Below are 17,917 nucleotides of genomic sequence, written 5' to 3' on the forward strand. Positions count from 1 at the left end.
CTGGTGGTGACCAGCACTGACGCCCAGAGCCAAGGGAGGACCCGGGACACCTGGGAGTCGGGAAATGGTGAGTGCAAGGCTGGGTGGGAGAAGGGGCTGGTTGGGACCTGGGCCTCCCAGCAGCCATTCCAGGGTCTGCAGACCTGAGTCTCCCTGGCACAGCTTGGCCCTCAGTCCCCTCGGTCACAGGGTAGGGCTGGGCCGGCAGCCGGGACCCTGGGCATCCTGTCCAGTCCCTGTGCAGCAACTGTGGCCCCGGTCCGGAGACCTCTCGGCAGCGCAGCGCCCACAGCCGTGCGTCTCCCCAGGTTGTGCAGGGGCCACAGGAGGGTCATGGCGAGGATTCAGACTCGTGGGCAAGGTTCTCCTGGGAGGAGCTGCGGTCTGTGGGGTTCCCAATCCCACCTTTCACCTGTTAAAATTAAACTGAAGCACCGTTAAATATTTAATAATTTATTTAGCCAACAGCGATTCATGAATAACCCAACAATCGCTTGTTCTCTGGGGTCCCATGAGGAAGCAAAGCATATTAAATATTTGATTGGTTATGAGTCGCCTTATTTGGTCTGTCAACCAAAGATTTTAAAACAGGCGTTTTATTCTGAGTCAAGTTTGAGGAAGATAGCCTGGAAGGCAGACCCAGCACAAACCGAGAATGTGCCCTGGAGTGGGCTACGTTAAGTATTATACCTTGTGTTACACAGAAAATGTGAGAGGTGGACAGTGACCTTATACATAAGATAAGGTAAATCAGTACACAGGCATCTTAGGGTTTAGAGAGGGATGATTGGGCCTATCCTACCTTTGTACTTCATCTGATAGGTAAGGGCTGTCATCAGTATAGGTCAGTGAAATATTTGACTTGCGGGCTGAGAGTTCAACTTTGGCTCATAGGCCTGGTTTCTATTATCCGTATGTCCAACCTGCAGCCATCTTAGGCCACTTTTTAAAAACTATTTTCTTTCAGTTTTTCCTTTTTCTGACAGGTCTATCCAGGTGGAAATGTTCTGGTTATGTAGTAGGAGGCTAAATTTCATTTTATTATAAATGGGTAATTTCCAAGATGCATTTGTGTTAGATTTTGGTGTCCTTGGTAGGAACTCGGGGCACTACAGCCACAACAGTCTAATTGCACCTCACTTATTTTGTAGTTTTATATATATTTTTTGATCCAAGTCTTTTTTTTTTTTTGAGACGGAGTTTCGCTCTTGTTACCCAGGCTGGAGTGCAATGGCACGATCTCGGCTCACCGCAACCTCCGCCTCCTGGGTTCAGGCAATTCTTCTGCCTCAGCCTCCTGAGTAGCTGGGATTACAGGCACGCGCCACCATGCCCAGCTAATTTTTTGTATTTTTAGAAGAGACGGGGTTTCACCGTGTTGACCAGGATGGTCTCGATCTCCTGACCTCGTGATCCACCCGCCTCGGCCTCCCAAAGTGCTGGGATTACAGGCTTGAGCCACCACGCCCGGCGATCCAAGTCTTAAAAACAAAGTTTGTTTCATATATAAAACATATAGCCTGAAGGTAATTCTGTATAATATTTTACATGATTTTGTTCATAAGATAAAGTTTATGTTAGGTATTTATGTTCAGATTTTTTTTTATTGCATTTTAGGTTTTGGGGTACATGTAAAGAACATGCAATATTGTTGCATGGGTACACACATGGCAGTGTGATGTGCTGCCTTCCTCCCCATCACCTATATCTGGCATTTCTTCCCATGCTATCTCTCCCCAACTCCCCGCCCCCATATATATATATATATATATATATATATATATATATATATAATTATTATTTTTTTTTTCCGAGACAGTCTCTCACTCTGTCACCCAGGCTGGAGTGCAATGGTGCGATGTCAGCTCACTGCAACCTCTGCTTCCTAGATTCAAGCGATTCTCCTGCCTCAGCCTCCTGAGTAGCTGAGACTACAGGCACGTGCTACAACGCCTGGCTAATTTTTGTATTTTTAGTAGAGATGGGATTTCACCATGTTAGGATGGTCTTGATCTCCTGACCTCATGATCTGCCTGCCTCAGCCACCCAAAGTGCTGGGATTATAGGCGTGAGCCACCACACCGGTGGCCTCTTACTGATTTTAACACTTCCCCAGCAGTACTGATTTTCTGCTGTGTATTTGTTTTCCCTTGCATTTTCCAAATGTGTGGGACGTAGGGTCAAATTCACAGTTCTGTTTGCCAACCTTAACCCTTCCATGATTTGTATGAATTCTTGCATTTCCAATTCCTTCCCAACATTCCCAAGTGCCAACTTTCCTTCATCAATTCAAAATATTATCAACTATTTGTCTTTTATTGTACATTTCAAACAGATGCAGTACTTTGTAATCTTTTCACAGAGCAATAGATGGCTCTTTTAAAAATATTTGTTTGTGGACATTTAACATGAGGAAAACAGAGTAAGTGCATGAAACTGCTGCAAAAAATCTTTGTGCCTCTCCTCCTTTTATCTTCCGTAGGCATAGACACCTTGCCAGAATGTCTTTGGATTGAGGTTCCCTTTTGGAAATGTTATAGGGTGATCTGTCTTCACCTTCCTGTCCTTTCCTGTTCCTGGGTTTCAGAACTTCCTGGGATTGACTCAGGAATGCCAACATACCTTGGAAGGTCTAGTAAATATTAGCCCCTGGGTCACTCCCAGAGGACAACTTAAGATGTGGGGGTGGTGCCTCCCAGGGGCATCTGGATGCCCTAGGGCTGGGAATATGTCCTGGTATCCCCTTCATCTAAAAAGCTAACCCCTTTGGACATTAAGCTTTTCTTCCCCCAACCCTAGTTTCTATTCCTTGCAGACACAGGGATGATCAGCCAATCAAAATGATTCCTGCTTAGGTGAATATTACATTTTATAATCATTTTCTATTTATAATATTTACAATTTATAATCATTTTATGTTACATTTTATAATCATGAGAAATAACATAATACATTAACTAAAACTCATACTTCAGGTTCACTTTGTGTTGTACAGTCATGGGTTTTGACAAATGCATGTGCCATGAATCCCCCAGCACTAAAACAGATGTGTGCTTTGTCCCAGTTTATGCCTTGTGTTTTCATATTCTCATTCTCTCCCTTGGATCCTCTTGCCTCAGCCTCCCAAGTAGTTGGGACTACAGGAGTGCACCACCACTGCTGTCTAATTTTAAAAGTTTTGTAGAGATGGGGTTTCACTGTGTTGCCTAGGCCAGTCTTGAACTTCAGGGCTCCAGTGATCCTCCCACCTTGGCCTCCCACAGTGCTGGGATTACAGGCATGAGCCACCACACCAGGCCATATGTTTTCATTCCCTTAGCACTGTCTTTCACAAAACAGAAAACAAATTTCAATAAAGTTCCACTTACCAATTTTGTCATTCATGGGTCATGCTTTTTGGTTTTGCATCTAAAACCTCATTGCTAAGCCCAAGGTCATCTAGACTTTTTCCTGTGTTATTGTCTAGGAATTCTAAATGTTGCATTTTATATCTAGGCTCATGGTCCATTTTGAATTAACTTCATGAAAGCTATAAGGCCTGTGTCTAATTCATTTATTTGCATATGGAAATAACTGTCCAGGTGTTCTAACAACATTTGCTGAAAAGATTATACATACTTTTTACATTGAATTTCCTTACACAAATGTAGTCAAAAAGCAGTTGACTTTATTTGTATGGGTTTATTTCTGGGTTTTCTGTTCTGTAATCTTTTTTTCTAGCCTTTCCCCTGTATCACACTGTCCTGATGACTGTAGCTTTATAGTAAGTGAGGTAGTGTAAGTCAGATAGTGTCAGTCCTGTGAATTTATTCTCCAGTATTATTTTGAACATTGTGGGTCTTTCATCTTTCCCTATAACCTTTGGAATCAACTTGTTAGGATTTTTTTTTCTTTTTGAGACGGAGTTTCACTCTTGTTACCCAGGCTGGAGTGCAATGGCGTGATCTCGGCTCACGGCAACCTCCACCTCCTGGGTTCAAGCCATTCTCCTGCCTCAGCCTCCTGGGTAGCTGGGATTACAGGCACGCACCACCATGCCCAGCTAATTTTTGTATTTTTAGTAGAGACGGGATTTCACCATGTTGACCAGGATGGTCTCGATCTCTTGACCTCGTGATCCACCCGCCTCAGCCTCCCAAAGTGCTGGGATTATAGGCGTGAGCCACAGCGCCTGGCCAACTTGTTAGGATTTTTATTGGGATTGTGTTGAGTCCAATTCAAAGTGAGAAGAACAGACATCTTAACAATACTGAGGCTTTCTATCCATGATAGAAATTGAATATTGCTTCATTTACATAGCTCTTATTTAATTCTTTCATTAGAAATTTGCAGTTTTTGTTATATAGATCTTTGTCAGATTTTTATGTAGGTATTTTTCCTGGTGCTGTGTAAGTGGTGTTGTGTTTGTAATTTAATTGTTCTTGCTGATACCAGGAAAACGACTGACTTTTGAATATTAACCTCACATTCTACAACATTGTATAATCTCTTAATAGTTCTCAGAGTTTTTTGTTGGTTCTTTGGGATTTTTAACATAGAGAATCATGTCATCTGCAAACAAAGACTGTTTTCAACCTTCTCAATCTCAGTGTCCTCCCCCGACCCGCCTTTTTCTAGCCTGATTTTCTGCAACTATTGATAAATGATTTTGGTTGTTTATTGATATGAAGTATTACATTAATTGATTTTTGAACTTTGGTATTTTGTGGGGTTTGGGGGTTTTCTGTTTTTTTTGAGACAGGGTCTTGCTCTTGTTGCCCAGGTTGGAGTGTAGTAGTGCGATCTCAGCTCAGTGCACCCTCTGCCTTCTGGGCTCATATAATCCTCCCACGTCAACCTTCCTAGTATCTGGGACTTATGGGTATCATACCTGGCTAATTTTTTTATTTTCAGGCAAGACAGGGTTTTACCATGTAGCCCTGGCTGGTCTCAAACACTTGGGCTCAAGCGATCCACGCACCTCAGCCTTCCCAAATGATGGGATTATAGGCATGAGCCACTGAACCCAGCAATTTTTGAATTTTGAATTAGCCTTGTATGCCAGTAATGATTCCCACTTGATTGTGATATATAATTCTTTTTATACATGTTTAGATTTAATTTGTGAATACTTGTTGAAAACTTTTAGTATTTATGATCCTAAGCATTACTGAAGTATCTATGATCCTAAGCATTACTGGTCTATAGTTTTCTGCCTTTGTAATGTATCCATCTAGTTTTGGTATGCTGTTGGCCTCGTAGCATGTACTAGGAAGTGTTTACTTTGCTTGTATTTTCTAGAAAGATTGTAGTGAATCTGTATCAGTTATTCCTTAAATATTTGGCAGAATTGACCAGTAAGACCATCTTGGTTCTTATCTGTGCTTTTTTGGTCCATTACTAGCTGATTCACTTGCTTTAACACATATATACCTATTCATATTGTTTCTCGCTCCTCGTGTGTGTTTTGGTAGATTGTCTCTTTTATTTTTATTTATTTATTTTTTTGAGATGGAGTTTCGCTCTTGTTACCCAGGCTGGAGTGCAATGGCACGATCTCGGCTCACTGCAACCTCCGCCTCCTGGGTTCAGGCAATTCTCCTGCCTCAGCCTCCTGAGTAGCTGGGATTACAGGCACGCGCCACCATGCCCAGCTAATTTTTTGTATTTTTAGTAGAGACGGGGTTTCACCATGTTGACCAGGATGGTCTCGATCTCTCGACCTCGTGATCCACCCGCCTCGGCCTCCCAAAGTGCTGGGATTACAGGCTTGAGCCACCGCGCCTGGCCGATTGTCTCTTTTAAAGGACTGGTCCATTTCATCTAAGTTATCAAACTTGTGGGGGCATGGAATTGTTCATAATCATCCGTGATGGTTTTTTTGTTCTTTTTTTTCCCCCTGGATTGTGTTCTCTGATAAAGTTGCATCCTTGATGGTTTTTTTAATGGCCATGGAATTAATAGTGATGAATAACTTTCATTTCCGGTCAGTAATGTTTCTGAGTATTCTTTTTTTCTTACCTGGCAATAGGTTTATAAATTTTATTGATATTTTCACAGAACTAGCTTTTGATATTGTTGATTTTCTTTTCTTTTTTTAATACGGAGACTCGCTCTGTTGTCAGGCTGGAGTGCGGTGGTGTGATCTTGGCTCGCTATAACCTCTGCTTCCTGGGTTCAACCAATTCTCGTCCCTCAACCTCCCAAGTGGCTGGGATTACAAGCACACACCACCACACCCAGCTAATTTTTGTATATTAAGTAGGGACGGTGTTTCACCATGTCGGCCAGGATGGTCTTGCTCTCCTGACCTCGTGATCCACCTGCCTCAGCCTCCCAAAGTGCTGGGATTACAGGCCTGAGCCACCGTGCCTAGCCAATATTGTTAATTTCCCATTTTCAATTTCATCGATGTTTTCTGTAATTGTTATTTTCCTGTGTTTGATTTAGATTTATCTTGCTCTTGTTTCTCTAGTTTCCTAAAGGAGAAGGTTAGATTAGATTGATTTTAGACTTACTCTGTTTTGTTGGTTTTGTCTGTTCGAGACAGGGTCTTACTCTGTCTCTGGCTGGACTGCAGTTGTGCAGTCTCAGCTCACCAAAGCTTCAACCTCCTGGGCTGACGCAGTCCTCCCACCTCAGTCTTGTATATTTGTTAAGGTGTGTTTTACGGCTCAAAATGTGGCCTAACTTGGTGAATATTCCATGCAATCTTGGGAAGGATTTGTACTTTGCTCTTGTTGGTTGCAATATCCTGTAAATATCTCTTAAATCCAGTTGACTGATGATGCTGTTGAGTTAAAACTATACTGTTAAATATCCTTTGGGGCCAGGTGCAGTGGCTCATGCCTGTAATCCCAGAACTCTGGGAGGCTGAGGCAGGTGGATCACCTGAGATCAGGATTTCAAGACCAGCCTGGCCAACATAGTGAAACCCTGTCTCTACTAAAAATAAATTAGCTGGGTGTGGTGGTACAAGCCTGTAAGTTCAGCTACTTGGGAGGCTGAGGCAGGAGAACTGCTTAAACCCGGGAAGTGGAGGTTGAGGTGAGCAGAGGTCATGCCACTGCACTACAGCCTGGGTGACAGAGCAAGACTCCATCTCAAAAAAAAAAGAAAGAAAGGAAAAGAAAAGCTGGGTGCAGTGGCTCATGCCTGTAATCCCAGCGCTTTGGGAGGCTGAGGTGGGCAGATCATGAGGTCAAGAAAATTGAGACCATCCTGGCCAACATGGTGAAACCTCATCTCTACTAAAAATACAAAAATTAGCTGGGTATGGTAGCATGTGCCTGTATTCCCAGCTACTTGGGAGGCTGAGGCAGGAGAATCGCTTGAACCCAGGAGGCAGAGGTTGCAGTGAGCCAAGACGGTGCCACCCCACTCCAGCCTGGCAAGAGAGCAAGACTCCATCTCAAAAAGAAAAAATAAAAAGAAAAAAAATTATCTCTGGTATTGAAAAGGCAAAAAAAGAAAACCAAACAAACAAACCTATACTATTAATGATTTTCTTTCCACTTGATTTGTCAATTACCAATAGAAGTACGTTGCTGTGTCCCACTATAAAGGAGAATTTACTTACTTTTCTTTGCCTAAGTTTTTGCCTTACGCATTTTGACGCTCTGTTATAGCTGCATACCTATTAAGGATATACGACAATTGATTTGGTCAGATGCAGTGGCTCACATTTGTACTTTTAGAGGCCGAGGCAGGTGGGTCATCTAAGGTGAGGATTTTGAGACCAGCCTGACCAACATAGTGAAACCCCTTCTCTACTGGGTGTGGCGGTGGGCGCCTGTAATCCCATCTACTGGGGAGGCTGCGGCAGGAGGATTGTTTGAACCCAGGAAGCAGAGGTTGCAGTGAGCCGAGACTGCACCAGTGCACTCCAGCCTGGTCAACAGAGTAAGACTCCATCTCAAAAAATAAAAAGATAGTTGATTTAAAGTCTTTGTCTAGTAAGTCCAATGGCTAGGGTTTTAGAAATGGTTTATCTCAAATGCTTTGTTTCCATTAATGAGCTTTTTCTGTTTCTCTGTATTCCTCATAAACTTTATTGTTGTTGAAACATGGATATTTGAGTATCATAAGGGGTAACTCTAGAAATCAGTTTCTCCCTCCTCAGTGTTTGCTATTTTTGTTGACTTTTCCAAAGTATATTTGCAGATTGTATTACTTGTTAGGCATAGCCCTTGAAGTTTCTGTTCCTTTAGTTTGTGTTTAGCCTGTGTTTTGACAGCGATTTCCTTGCATGCCAGGAGCTAAAGAAGCAGAAACAAGAAAAACCTTGGCCAGGCACGGTGGCTCAATCCTGTAATCCCAGCACTTTGGGAGGCCGAGGCGGGTGGATCACAAGGTCAAGAGATCAAGACCATCCTGGTCAACATGGTGAAACCCCGTCTCTACTAAAAATACAAAAAATTAGCTGGGCATGGTGGTGTGTGCCTGTAATCCCAGCTACTCAGGAGGCTGAGGCAGGAGAATTGCCTGAACCCAGGAGGCGGAGGTTGTGGTGAGCCGAGATCGCGCCATTGCACTCCAGCCTGGGTAACAAGAGCGAAACTCCCTCTCAAAAAAAAAAAAAACCACCTCACACCTTCCAGTTTTTATAGATGGTTCTATCCTGCAGCATTCCTTTAACACTTAGCAAGGCTGCTTAAAACTTTGGTTCCACCTTCACTTTCTACCTAACTGATCCTAGATTAGCCAGTGCTGAAAATGAGGGTGTTCTTAGGTCCATGGTGTTAGCTGTGGGTTTTTAATAGATGCCTTATAACAGGTTGAGGAAGTTCTATTCCTAGTTTATTGAGTGTTTTCATTGTGGAGATGTTGAACTTTGTCAAGTGCTTTTCCTTTGTACATTCTGGATATTAATACCCTGGCAGTTACATGATTTGCATTTTCTGCAATTCCATGGGTTGCCTTTTCACTCTTCATAATATCGTGAGGGACAGAAGTTTTTAACTTTGATGAAGTTGAATTTGTCTATTTTTTCTTTTGTTGACTGAGCTTGTGTCATATCTAAGAAATCATTGCGAAATTCAATTTCATGAAATTCTCCCCTCCATGTATTCTTCTAAGAGTAGTTTAAGTCCTTGACTCATTTTGTTTTCATTTTTGTATATAGTGTAAGGTAAGGGTCCACTATTTTGTATATAGTGTAAGGTAAGGGTCCTGACACTTCTGCATGTCAGGATTGTTTTCCCAGCACCATTTTTTTTGCAACAACTTCCTTTTCCCACTGCATGATCCTGATACCTTGCTGAAAATCATTTAATCATATATGTGAGGATATCTTTCTGGATTATCTATTTCATTGATGTATATGCCTGTCTTTGTGCCAGTACTATACTGGTGTTTTGTGTGTTTGTTTTTTTTGAGATGGAGTTTTGCTCTTGTTTAATGAGTGGAGTGCAGTGGCTGGGTCTTGGCTCACTGCAACCTCCACCTCCCGGGTTCAAGTGATTCTCCTGCCTCAGTCTCCCAAGTAGCTGGGATTATAGACACCTGCCATCATGCCTGGCTAATTTTTGTATTTTTAGTAGAGATGGGGTTTCACTGTGTGGACCAGGCTGATCTCAAACTCCTGATGTAAGGTGATCTACCAGCCGGGCGCGGTGGCTCAAGCCTGTAATCCCAGCACTTTGGGAGGCCGAGGCGGGTGGATCACGAGGTCGAGAGATCGAGACCATCCTGGTCAACATGGTGAAACCCCGTCTCTACTAAAAGTGCAAAAAATTAGCTGGGCATGGTGGCGCGTGCCTGTAATCCCAGCTACTCAGGAGGCTGAGGCAGGAGAATTGCCTGAGCCCAGGAGGCGGAGGTTGCAGTGAGCCGAGATCGCGCCATTGCACTCCAGCCTGGGTAACAAGGGCAAAACTCCGTCTCAAAAAAAAAAAAAAAAAGGTGATCTACCCACCTCGGCCTCCCAAAGCGCTGGGATTACAGGTGTGAGCCACCAATCTATTGTATATTTAAGTTTGAAAAAAAGAGTGAGACTTTATAATTTGTTCCTCTTTTTTGAGATGGAGTCTTGCTGTGTCACCCAGGTTGGAGTGCAGTGGCATGATCTCTGCTCAGTGCAACCCCCACCTCCTAGATTCAATTCTCCTGCCTCAGCCTCCTGAGAACCTGGGACTACAGGCACATGCCACCACACCCAGCTATTTTTTTGTTTGTTTGTTTGTTTGAGATGGAGTCTTGCTCTTGTTGCCCAGGATGAAGTGCAATGGTGTGATCTCAGCTCACTATAACCTCCACCTCCCGAGTTCAAGCAATTCTCCTGCCTCAGCCTCCTGAGTAGCTGGGATTACAGGCATGTGCCACCTTGCCCAGCTAATTTTCTCTTTTTAGTAGAGATGAGGTTTCTCCACGTTTGTAGGGCTGTTGGGCACCACAGAGTCATGGGGTGTCCGTTATGCTGTGCTGAAGTGCAGGATCCAAGAAGTAAAGAGACAGGACACTGAAGAGCTGGTGAAGAGCAGCTGGACTTGGTGGGCCACGCCACCTATCAGCGGAGATCGGTGAGGCCCCAAACGCGCACAAGCGTCTGTATTTATTAGGTACAGGCAGGGGGCAGGGTGCTAAGTGAGGTCATCATCTATAGGCTTTGTAATAGGGCATACATAATCACATGAGTCACAAGCGAGGGGGCTACCCCATTATGTCACTTGGGCAGAGAGGTGGGCCGTGCACAGTAGTAGAGGGTCGTGTACAGAAAAGGAGTCCACCCCCATTAGGTCACTGAGGCAAGGAGATGGGCTGTGTGCAACAGGTGTCGTGCACAACATTTCTTATCCGGGGGCTGGAGACTTCAAAGGATTTCTAATAGAAGGATACTATAAGCCAATGCAGTGGGAGCTGACAGACTTGTGCTCTTCTCTTAAGATATTTATGGGAAGATGATTTGAGCTGGCACAGAAGCAAGAAAAGACTGACAAGGTGTACAGCCGCTGTGACTGGTCACACCAGAAGAGTTCTTCTCCTTCGGCTATTTCCAGGATCTCAGGCCTGAGGCCTACTTTCCACAGGAACTGGATGCAAGGTACTACAACTCTTTTATCAGGAGGAGAGACTCTTGCTCCAAGCCTGCCATATAGCATACACCCTTTCAGGCAGGGACACCACGGCCTGGGTCTTTGGTTCTTGTCCTGGTCTGGCTGTTTTCCCATGTGCTGCTTCTGTTCTGTGGCTGCTCTAGGCATTCCTCCTACTACAAACTACTATATGGTAATATAGAAGGATTCTATAAATCAGCACTAAACGTGTCAGTACAGCTCCGATTACAATACCTATATGATTATATAGAAAGATTATATGGGACTAAGCATGTTAGATATAAGTATTAACTATGATTAAGCTAGATATATGTAAGCAGTAAGTTATACTTCAGACACGAATTCTATAAACTAATGAGTATATATAAAGGATTATATAAAGGAAATAGCTGAGTAATAACACTATAAACTAAGGTATTCTTCAGGCACTAATTGTGCCTGGGGTCTGGACAGTTCTCCTTCCATGGGGGGTGCTACCCACACACATTGGTCAGGCTGGTCTCGAACTCCAGTGATCTGCCCACCTCGGCCTCCCAAAGTGCTGGGATTATAGGCATGAGCCACCATAATTTTTAGAAATACTTTTAGTAGAGACAGAGTTTCACCATGTTGGCCAGGCTGGTCTCAAACTCCTGATCTCAAGTGATCTGCCTGCCTCAGCCTGCTAAAGTGCTGGGATTACAGGCGTGTGCCACCACACCTCACTTGTTCTTTGTCAATCGTTTTGGCTATTTGGGGTTCCTAGATATTCCCCATGAATTTTAGGATGGACATTTCTATTTTTTTTTTTTTTAATTCATTGGTACCAGATGTAGTGGCTCACACCTGTAATCCCAGCACTTTGGCAGGCCGAGGCAAGTGGATCACCTGAGATCAGGCGTTTGAGACCACTCTGGCAAATGTGGTGAAACCTCATCTCTACTAAAACTACAAAAATTAGCCGGGCATGATGGTGTGTGCCTGTAGTCCCAGCTACTCAGGAGGCTGAGGCAGAAGAATCCCTTGAACCCGGGAGGCAGAAGTTGCAGTAAGCCAAGATCGTTCCACTGCACTCCAGCCTAGGAGATAGAGCAAGACTCTGTCTCCAGAAAAAAGGTCGTTGGTATTTTTATAGGAGTTGCATTGAATTTATAGACCATCTTAAGTAGTATGGATATCTTAATATTAAATCTTAAATGTCTTTTTATTCATTTATATCTCCTTTAATTTCTTTCAGCAACATTTTATAGTTTTCAGTGTAAAGGTCTTCTGCCGCCTTTATTATTGTTCATGGTATTGTTTCTTAATTTCTTTCTCAGATTATATATTGTTAGTGCGTATAAATGAGACTGATTTTTCTTTAAGGGATGGGGTCTCACTCTTGCCCAGTCTGGAGTACAGAGGCTGTTCACAGGAGCAATCAATAGTATGCTACAGCCTTGAACTCCTGGGCTCAAGCAATCCTCCTGACTCAGCCTGCAAAGCAGCTTGGACTACAGGTTAATGCCGCCGCACCCAGATGAAGTTGTTTCATGTTGATTTAGTATCCTGCAACTTTGTGGTATTTACTAGTTCCAATATTTTGGGGTGTTCTCTGTGTGTGTGTGTGCATGTGCACAGTCTTTAGGATTTTCTACTTACTGTTTCATCTGTGAACAGAGATAATTTTACTTCTTCCTTTCCAGTTTGGATGCATTTTTTTTTTTCTTGCTTAATCATTCTGTCTAGGACTTCCAATAGTGCATTGAGACAAGTGATGAAAGCAGGTATCCTGGTTTTTTCCTGATCTTAGTGCAAAAGTTTTTTGTATTTCTCCACTGATTTTAATGTTTCTGTGGATTTTTAAAATATGGCTTTATTGAGTAGTTTCTTTCTAGCCCATGTTCTGTGTTTTTATCATGAATTGGTTTTGTATTTTGTCAAACGCTTTTTCTACATGTACATTGAGATGGCTGTGGTGTATTATGCATTTTTACATGTTGACCCATCTTTGCATTTTAGGGATAAATCTCACTTGGTCATGGTGTGTAATCTTTTAATATGCTGCTGAATATGGTTTGCTAGTATTAGGGGATTTTTGTGTGCATATTCACGAAGGACACTTGTCTGCAGCTTTCATTCTTGTCGTGTCTTCAGTGTCCGTGTAATTTGGGTCTCTTAAAATGAGATTGGAATTGTTTTTCTCAAAGTTTTGGGAAGATTGATATTAGTATCTTAAATGTTTAGTTGATTTTAGCAGTAAAACTCTGCGCTTTGGTTTTTGTTTTTGTTTTGTTTCTTATATCAGTCTCCTAGAACTGAAGATCTGTTTGGATTTTCTGTTTTGTCATGACTCAGTCTACGTGTTTGCAGACATCTGTCCACTTCATTAGTGTCATCCCAACTTATTTCCGTACCCTTAGACGTCTTTAAGTAAAAGGTCTGAGGCATTGTGTTTTGCCATTATTATGGTACACATTCTGCTGCTGTTGATGTGGTGGTCAGGTGTGGGACTATGGGATGCATTTCATGGACCTATGATTTGACTTCGTTTGTAGGAAGCCTGTGTCCCTGTGTTGTGACTTTTGTATTTCTCCCTCACCTCTGCTTAGCTGAGGCAAAAACAGGGGGATGGAATGAGTTATTTTCTTTACCCCAAGAGGTGTGGCTCTGGTAAAACTCAATTAGGGTTTTGAAAAACAGTTTATTTTGAAGGCATCTTCCAAAATAACAGCAGGGTGCTTTGGAAAGGAACAGAAGGATCACTTGAGGCCAGGAGTTTCAGACCAGCCTGAGAAACAGAGCCAGACCTCATCTCCAAATAAATGAATAATAAATAAAATAATAAATCGATAGCTAGAGAGATAGGCTTTATTTCATTAAAATGAAAAGGCTTATTGCTGGTTTCCTTGCCTCAGCACATACCTGCTAGTGTCTAAGGCTATGTGCCATTCACTTCACTCATCCATTCCACTACTTATGGTGCTTGGGCTTCTTCAGGGTTATTTTTTGCTCTTAGGAAAAATACTGCTCCAATGGTCTTTTTTTTTTCCCTCAAGATGGAGTTTTGCTCTGTCACCCAGGCTGGAGTACAGTGGTGTGATCTCAGCTCACTGCAACCTCCGCCTCCCAGGTTCAAGAGATTCTCCTGCCTCAGCCTCCTGAGTAGCTGGGATTACAGGCTCATGCCACCACACCTCGCTTTTTGTATTTTTGGTAGAGACGGGGTTTCACCATGTTGGTCAAGCTGGTTTCAAACTCGTGATCCGCCTGCCTCGGCCTCCCAAAGTGCTGGGATTACACATGTGAACCATCTCGTTTGGCCTGTTCCAATAGTCTTTAAGCACAAATGCACAATAAACTACGTGGACATTAGAGAAAAATTACTGGGCTGCAGATTATGGTAAAGTTCAAGTTACATGAAACAGCACTGCAGTGTATCTATTAACACCCCTCCTTCCTTAATGCATATTTATTTATTTTCTATGGTCATCACCACTTAGGATTCTCGAATTGACTAATTTTCGTACTTTTAATCAATGAGAAATGTCATCTAGTTGACATTTTATTTGGCTGTTTCCTCATTACCAAGGAAATGGACCTTTTTTCATACATGGTCTTTCATTTTCAGTTAAATGTTTATTTTCCTATGTTTTAATCATGTGTTCATTTTTACTCTACAAATTAATCCTTTTATATTGCATGTACTGCAGGTATTTTTCTCCTACTTTGTTCTTTGTTGTTTACCTTCCTAATTTTAGTATATTTAAATTTATCACTATGTTCTTTTCATTGCTTACTCTTGTATATTATTATTTTATTTATTTTGAGACAGAGTCTCATTCTGTTTCCGAGGCTGGAGTGCAGTGGTTTGATCTTGGCTCACTGCAACTTCTGCCTCTTGGATTAAAGCAATTTTCAGCCTCCTGAATAGCTGTGATTACAGGCATGTGCCACCATACCTGGCTAATTTTTTGCTTTTTTTTTTTTTTTTTGAGATGGAGTTTCGCTCTTGTTACCCAGGCTGGAGTGCAATGGTACGATCTTGGCTCACCGCAACCTCCGCCTCCTGGGTTCAGGCAATTCTCCTGTCTCAGCCTCCTGAGCAGCTGGGATTACAGGCACGCACCACCATGCCCAGCTAATTTTTTGTATTTTTAGTAGAGACAGGGTTTCACCTTGTTGGCCAGGATGGTCTTGATCTCTTGACCTCATGATCCACCTGCCTCGGCCTCCCAAAGTACTGGGATTACAGGCTTGAGCCACTGCACCTGGCCTGCATTTTTATTAGAGTAAATCCCAGCACTTTGGGGGGCTGAGATGGGCGGATCATGAGGTCAGGATTTCAAGACCATCCTGGCCAACTTGGCAAAACCCCATCTCTACTAAAAATACAAAAATTACCTGGGCATGGTAGTGGGTGCTTGTAGTCCCAGCTCTCAGGAGGTTGGGTCAGGAGAATCGTTTGTAACCTGGGAGATGGAGGTTGCAATGAGCCTAGATCGTACCATTGCACTCCAGCCTGGCAGAAGAGCAAGACTGTGTCTCAAAAAAAAAAAAAAAAAAAAGTGTTCCGGTTTTATGTTTTATATTAAGTCTACAATAAATTGATTTGCCCATCAAGTATAGTGATGAATTTTCCTAATTACGTAAGTTTGTCCCTGTCCTATGTAATAAGGTGCTCTTGATTCTGCCACTCATTGTACAATGCCTCCCCTGAAATTAATCAATTTTGCATAATGCAAAATTGCTGGCTCATTGAAGACATTTCCTTTGATCTCTGCTAACACTGTGCTGTCTGGAATATTACACTTCGAAAATCCTTTATGTACATTAGACAAGCCATCACAGTGTTGGTTAGAAGACTTTGACAGCTGACCGATTTCATTATTCCTAATAAGTTAGTAAATGTCAAACTTTGTGATCAGCCATTTCAAAGGATAAGCAGTCTCAGAACCACTAATATTAACTCTCTTCTGCACACCAGGTAGTAGGACTTTCTTATAACAGGTACTAGAGTTTGACTTTACAAAGAAAAATTTGGGGGCAACCTAGCAGCATAGAATTCTGTGTGGAAGTTAGTATAGACAGGAGAGTGCAAGTTCGACCAAGTTGTAGAATAAATGTTTGGAGACCACAGAATCATGTTGATACAAGAGCTAGAAAGAAATTATTTAAGCAGATAGTGAGGGTAAAGGAGTCCTTGGCAAGGCTTTCCTTTTAACAAAAAGCGGCCCCGAAATCATTTCTTTTCTAACAGAGAGCAGCCTGAAAAATCAGGCTGCAAACATAGATAAGCAAGCTGGGAGCTTGCACAGGTGAATGCCAAAAGCTGTGCCAACAGAAACGGGCTATCTGGGAGTCATACATGTTCAACCTGGAAGCTTTATCTTCCCTTTTGTCACCATGTGTACAGTAAAGGAATAAGCAACATGGCACCAGGTGGATAACCCATCTGCATAATAAAAGCTTAGGGTGGGGGTGGCCAGATTCTCACATGTTATGCAAATAGTACACATGGTCTTACCAATCTTTTGTGCCCTATGTAAATCAGACACTGCCTCCTCAAGTTCATCTATAAAACTCTGTATTTCACTGGAGAAGCAGCAACCCATTTCTCCGGGATGCCTCTCTCTGCAGAAAAGAGAGCTCATCTTTTTTTTTTTTTTTTTGAGACAGAGTTTCGCTCTTGTTACCCAGGCTGGAGTGCAATGGCGCGATCTTGGCTCACTGCAACCTCCATCTCCTCGGTTCAGGCAATTCTCCTGCCTCAGCCTCCCGAGTCATCTTTTTCTTTTGCCTATTAAACTTCTGCTTAGAACCTCACTCTTTGTCTCTCTAGGTCCTAGTTTTCTGTGGCCAAGACAACGACTTTCACAGGTGTTTACCCCAGATGATGACACTGCTTCAGTATGAAGTCTCATGAACTGAGTCTAGACCCCCAGTGAGGTCAGTCTCACCTGTCCTCCTCTGCACGTATCTGGGATGTGTCACGGCTTGGTGGTCTTTGAAGATGTGGCTGGAACTTCATACAGGAGGAGTGGGCTTTGCTGGATTTTTCCCTGAAGAATCTGTACAGAGATGTGATATGTGAAGCCATCAGCACTTGAATTCTATAGGTGAGGATATGTTTTTATTTTAGTCAATTAGAGAACAAGTGTTTCTTGGCTATCAGTGCTGTTTCAAAATTTGGAATGTAGAAAGGGAGTATTTTCATGAATTGATCAGGCGTGGCTGCAGTGTACAATGAACCTACAATCCAGTAAGTTTTCCATACTTTCTAAATGATAATGATTTTTCTGGGTCTATATTTTAGGAAACAAATGGGAGAAACAGAACATTAAAGATCAATACTAAAACCCCAGGAAAATCTAAGGTGATTTGCACTCACAAGAGGAAAAAAATGTCCCTTGAGGGGAATCTTAGCATGTTATCAATTTTTCAAACAAAATTTTCAACAAAAATATATACTTAATATAACATAGATGTTGAAATGTTTGTAAAATAGTTAATTTGGAAACATAACTAAGAAACTTTATATATGGATGTTACTATTTTTATAATAGCTATGGGGGAGCCCTGTTGCAGAGTAATCAATGCATTTACTTTCAAACAATTCATACATGGCAGAAAGCCTGCACTTTCCATGATATTGGTAGCAATGTACATTCAAAGCCTATTAATGAATATGTGTTTAATTAATGAACCACTAATAATGGGTTTGTCATTTTTTACAGAAGTCATTGTAGAAAGATTGTGAAAGTAAGGTAGTTGGTGTGGAGTAACCTTCAGCTAGATGTCAAATATGAATACCTTTGAGTCAGGCTCTCCTTTGGTTCTGTGAACACATTTATAATGTACACACTGAAGTATTCTTCTATTAAATCTGCTATGTTTTCTCACAGGCAGTTTCTATTGTCAGCTTT

At 42.3% G+C, this 17,917-nt stretch overlaps 1 long non-coding RNA gene across 3 annotated transcripts in view; it reads right to left on the reverse strand.

The window, feature by feature from the left end:
- The window catches only part of LOC141581030 (uncharacterized), a 76,794-nt gene that overhangs the window by 17,921 nt on the left and 40,956 nt on the right, over positions 1–17,917 (reverse strand). The window contains exons 2-3 of one of the 3 annotated variants that reach the window (XR_012513438.1): positions 6,871–17,062; positions 1–6,302 (exon numbers count right to left, since the gene is read on the reverse strand). The exon at positions 1–6,302 is cut by the window's left edge and continues 17,921 nt beyond it. This is a non-coding gene — a long non-coding RNA (uncharacterized LOC141581030). Of the gene's footprint in view, positions 17,063–17,917 lie in introns of all 3 variants that reach the window. The other 2 variants (XR_012513437.1, XR_012513439.1) reach the window with 2 other exon arrangements.

The sequence above is a fragment of the Saimiri boliviensis genome, chromosome 14 (assembly GCF_048565385.1).
Source record: "Saimiri boliviensis isolate mSaiBol1 chromosome 14, mSaiBol1.pri, whole genome shotgun sequence".
Lineage (NCBI taxonomy): Eukaryota > Metazoa > Chordata > Mammalia > Primates > Cebidae > Saimiri > Saimiri boliviensis.